Genomic DNA, 5,499 nt, shown 5'->3' with positions numbered 1-5,499 from the left:
CTCATGCCCCGACGGGCCCCCCCCCCCCCCGCAACAATGAGACCCGCGCGCCGGGCTCGCCCCCTCCGCGCCGCGCGCCCAGCTACCAGGGCCGTCCGGCCTCCGCGCAGCCCGGGCCCGGCGGGGGAGGCGCCGAGTGGCACATCGCGGGCGCTCGCCCGCCCCGCGCCGCCCGCTCACGCGCCGCCCCCCCGGCCCCCCTGCCCGGCCGCGGCAGCCATGGCCGCGCGCCTCCGCTAGCTCGCTCCCGGCCCGCCCGCCGCCCGCCGCCGGGTAAAGTCTTAGGTTCAGGGAACAAAAGCCTGGCTTGGTAGGGAGCTTTTCGCTCGCTTGCTCCGCGCTCATTTTCCCTCTTTCTTTTTCTTCCTCTGGCTCTCGGCTGGCGCTCCTGAGCCCTCCATCTGCCTGCCCTTCGGTCTCGGCCCCGGGTCTCCGATTCGCCAGCCCCTTCTGCCCAGGTCTTCCTCTCTGCGACTGTTCAACCCCAAGGAAACTTGGAGATCAGGGGAAGGGGCGCTAGAAAGAGCGCGAGCGACGTCGGCTCCTCATCCCATGGTGTCCGGGGTAGGGGGGCTTTTTGGATGATCGTTCAATGGCAGTTTTCTCGGAAGCCTGTCTGGAGGGCAGACACTTACACGCAGACATCTGTTCATTTCATTCTACAAACTTTTATTGAATGCCTACTATGCGCAGTCGTTGAGACAGAACAAACGGGTATGCCTGCCCTCGGGGAGCTTCCGGTTCAGCTCACACACACACACACACACACACACACACACACGCCCTCGGAAGCACAGCGAGGCACCCGCAAATACACACACTCACTCAGCCTCATACAGCCACACTACCTGACCCTTCCAGAGGGGCACAGACCCCAGGTCCAAGCCCTCCGGCGCGCTTAGAGACCCAAGCGAGTTAGGGAGCCACTGCTGCGGAAGTGCTCGCGAACAACCCAGTTACACTTGAACTCCATGCGTGTACCAAAGACACAACATAAAGTCACACACAACGCCCCCAGAGGACTAAAGTCCCAGAAACTGGGTCTGGGAAAGAAGTGAGGGGGAGTCAGTCCGAAGGCTTCATCCCCAGGACCGCTGTGGGCAACGGGGAGGAAACTTGGCCCCCCTACTTCCTAAAGGGGGGCGGGTGGACGCCCGCAGGGACCAAAGGTCACACTCCCGCAGCGTGAGATGGGGTGGCGGAGGGGAGAAGGCAGTCCTGGTGGCTTCAGCGACACTTCAAAGACGTCGGGGCCGAGAACGCTTCCTGCGGGGGAGGGGCAGACGGAGAGGAGAGGGGGAAATCGGCAGGAGGACTAAGGGTGGAGGAGGCTGCCCCCGCTTCAGCGCAGGCCCCCCTGGCCGACTCTTCCGCCGGGACCGCCTCCTTTTCACCAGCACCTGTTCAACCGGAACATCAAGGGGCCGGGGCCCGCCATCACCCCTCCCTTCGCGTCTATTTAGTACTTTTCATCCGAGAAGGGGGGTGAATCCTCGCCCAGGAGTGGGGAGTAGGGCGGGGGAGAACTTGTCCTTGACCTGGTGTGTGGCGTCAGGGATTTAGTCCCTTAATCCCGACGAGGCTGGAGTTTGGGGAGGTCGGGGAAGCTGAGTTCTAGGCTGCAGTCCCCACCTCCCCTTGCTCCTGCAGGGACACAGGAATCCGGAGGGTGCCAGGACGTAGAGGCTCTGTCTAAATGGGCGGGGAGGGGGATTGGGGGAGGCCTGTCTCTGCCGCTTCCGTGTTTGGGGGAGGGGGCTAAGAATCAGGGTATTGTTGGGGACCGGTCCGAGGGTCGGGATCCCCGCGAGGACTGCTATGCGCCGATATCTTCATCTGCCTTGTGAACTTCGCTCATACGAAAAGTTAAGACACAGACAAGAAGTCTCACTTAGGAGTTTCTGACGAATTGCCTTTTCTGACAAGAGTAAAACATCAAGGAAATTAAACGCAAAAATATCAGCCCAAGCCATGTGCCAGTTTTTGGAATATTTGAGTAATTGCTTTCGGAACCGATTTTGGCCGAGGTGGCCAAAACCGAGGTGGCCGACCGTAGTTTCGGGTTTCGCTGGACGAGGGTCACTAGAAGAACCGTCGGTCCCTGCGTCTTAGGGATGGTCGACTTGGGGACTGGGGACAAGCAACCTTTCTTTGGTCGGGTCCTCACCGCTTGCGGGTGCACCGCCCGAAGCTTGTGGGATGGATGGGTTGTACGTTTAGTTTAGAGTACTAGGAACATGGTTTCGTTTAAGTCACCCACAACCCTTTGGGGTGTTAATACTCTCCATTTTATTGATGGAGTAACTGAGGTTCGTCACAAATGAAGTGACTTGCCCAAGTCACACTGTCTGAAAGCAGCAGAGCGGGGCTTTGAACCCAGTCTGTTCTCTGCTAGAGCTGGGGCTCCACCACCGTGTGTTCCCCGAATGCCAGGGTCGAACTGGGATGCCCGCCCGTCATAAATGTTCCCGTCTGAGGTCTGGGGAAACCCGGTGCCCCGCGGGCTGGGCGGGATTCGCAGGGGGTAATCCCAGGGCTGAGCTGTCAAGCTCCTTCTCCATCTTCCAACATCTTCAAGAGCACCTACTATGTGCCGATTCAGGGAAAAATGAGCAAGAACAGTACTCGGCCAACAAGTGGTTCAAGTTCATTGCGCTCTCCTTGGCGTCACGGAGCACTGACCTGGGATGTCAGGCTAATCCTGGCTGTGCAGTTTTTGGCGTGTGACTTCACCTTTCAGAGGCTCAACTTATCCCTCTCAAAAGGGGCGTTAACCCCCTCTGGCAAGGATTGCAGTGAAGATCTAACGAAAATCCTTTTGTAAAGCGCTAGGGCACACAGTAGGCGATCAGTCCTTGCTCTTCCCCCTCTCCACCCCTCTAAGGGTTCCAGGGCAGCGCGTTCCCGCTCTGGCTTCCCGCCTCCGGCACGCTCGCCCGCCTAGCGCGTCCCGCGGCTAAGGGACTGGGGCAGAGAGGACCAAACAGAAAATTATTTCCGCCCGCTCGGCCCGCCCCGCCCCGCCCCGCCCCGCCCGTCCCCGGAGCCAGAAGGGGATTGTGGGGCCGCCGCGGCCGCTGCCGGAGCGGAGCGGGGCGGAAGCGCGCATCGCGCTGCTGATCGGGCCCGACCGCGCCGGCCCCCGCACCTCCCGGCCCGGGACTGCGGGCTGTGGTCGGGGTGGTCCTGGGATCCGAGGCGGCTGCCGCCGATCGCATTTCCACGAAGCCTTGTTCGCTCGTTCCCGGAACCTAGCGGGGGAGGCTGAAGAGTGTTGAGGTTTCGCTTCTCCAAGCTGGCCGGGCGCTTGGTTTCGCCCGTCCCGGGGGCGCGCCCTCCCCACTAGAAAGCCCCGGGCTCCGGGAAGGGATTGCGCTGGCGCCCGCGGGTTTGCATTTTATTTGCGTCCCGTTTGCATATCATTTTATCCCCCGAAAGCAAAGCTTCTGACCTTGGGGGCGTTCAGAGAGGTTAGGTTACTTTTCCGAGATAACCCAGACAATAAGAGGCTTCAGGTGGTTTTCCTGCGGTCTGGGAGAGCCTGGCCTGGCCAAATAGAAAGATAGGACCCTAGAGTCGGAAAGACCTTGGTTTAATACCCAGCTTAGTCGTTTACTGACTTTGACCATGGATTAGTAATGCCTTATCTGGGACCCTCAATTTCCCCATCTCAGAATGGGGACACAGTACCTCAGGGTTGATGTGAGCAGTGACAATGTCAAGTGCCTGGCATAGGGAAGGGTGATTTCCCCGTCAAGGGTTATGACTGCCGCGGTCTCTACAGCAAGCTTGGTTGGGGTGCGAGGGTGGGTGAACAGGTTCTTTCCTAAGTTAGACATCCTGTGCAAGAGGAATAGAGGCTCGATTTAAAGAGGAACTGGTGGGAGTGAGGGGATTCCCCCAAGCATTAGGCGGCCAGTCGTCATGATTATTGTAATAAATAGTGACTCTACCCTGGTGGAATTTTTGGCTTTTCAGATCTTTCTACGGGAAGAACACAGTGCTTAGTGTCAAAGCCTACCTCTGCCATTAACTAGCAGTGTAACACAGATTCTCACTGCCTCTATCTGCCAATCTGGAAAATGGGGATAATTGGATCCTCTCCTCCAAAGTGCAGGGCTTTGACAACTCCAGCCAGCCAAGGTCTCTGCAGGTGTTTTAAGAGCTTTGAGCCCAGGAAGCTCCTTTGGTCTCTTAAGGCACAGGGGACTTCCTTTAGGGAGTTAAAATGGGTAGGAAGGGAAGAGGTTCATGGAATAAGGTAGCCATCTGCCCAGACTTTCCAGAGGTACTTGGAACCTAGTCCAGCCCTGCCCCTAACCAGCTAGGTGACCTTGGGCAGAGCAGTTGCCCTCTCTATCATTTGGTTGGGTGACTGGATCTTGAAAATCCCCTTGGAATTAACATTCTGTGGTTGATGAGTTTGCTCTTGGGGAAATTTCCAGGCTGAGGGGTGACAAATGAATAGCACATTTGCCCTCCTGTGTTCTTTTTCACCAGTTCCTACTGAAATCTAATCATTCCTCCTGTTATAGTTGCCATCAGGACAGAAGTGGAAAAAGTTGTATTATTCTGTCTTTCGGCAAATTCTTCATTGAATCATCATGGGCAGGCCATAGGAGATACACAGTACCTGGGATGGTGGGAATGACAGATATAGACAAACAACTTCAGTTCAAGATGATAATGGCTGTGATAGTGCTAAAAACAGTGCTAACACCGGCAGGAAGGAAGGAACTGTATTTATGGGGTTAGGGAAAGCCTGAGCTAGGACTAAGTGAGTGAGGGAGGGTTTGCAGGCAGATAAGGGACAGAAGAACTTTCCAGGCAGGAGGGGAACAGCATGTTTAAAAGCACAGAGGTGGGAGCCAGCAAATGTGGGAACCAGTACATTGGAGTTGTACATTGTGGATACCCCATGGTGGTATGTGCAGTAGAACAGGTGGGAGGGTTAGCGAGATGGCCAAAAACCAGATTAAGGGGACCTAGGTTATTTTGCTAAGGAGTTTGGACTTAATCCTGAGAGCAGTGGGGAGCCAGTAAGGGCTTTTAAGTAGAAGATGCTTAGCCTTATTTGCACGCTGGTTGTCAAGTCTGGGATTGGTTAGGGTGGTGGGGAGGTTAGATGGATTAGGACAGCAATTCTCAACCTTGAGTTCACATGGTTCCCCTGGGGGTCTTGTTAAAATGCAGAGTATGACTCAGTAGGTCTGAGGTGGGGGTTGAGACCCAATATTTTTAGCAAACTCCCAGGTGGTGCTACTCCAGAGAGCACAGTTGAATAGCACCTGGTAGGAGACTTCAAAGGATCCAGTTGAGAGATGAGGGTTTGACTCCGGCAGAAGCAGAGGGGATAAGCAAAGGGCAGCAGATGAGGATGTAAAGAAGTAGAATGTTAAGACTGTGACAGGAACTGTTTGGCAAGGCAAGACCAGGAGGATGACTCCCAGAGGTGCAATGTAGAGGACTTGCTGGTTGGAGCTCTCTGCACTCACTGTA

Source organism: Dama dama, chromosome 5, assembly GCF_033118175.1.
Source record: "Dama dama isolate Ldn47 chromosome 5, ASM3311817v1, whole genome shotgun sequence".
In the NCBI taxonomy this organism is placed as follows: domain Eukaryota; kingdom Metazoa; phylum Chordata; class Mammalia; order Artiodactyla; family Cervidae; genus Dama; species Dama dama.
This window is presented reverse-complemented; position numbering follows the sequence as displayed.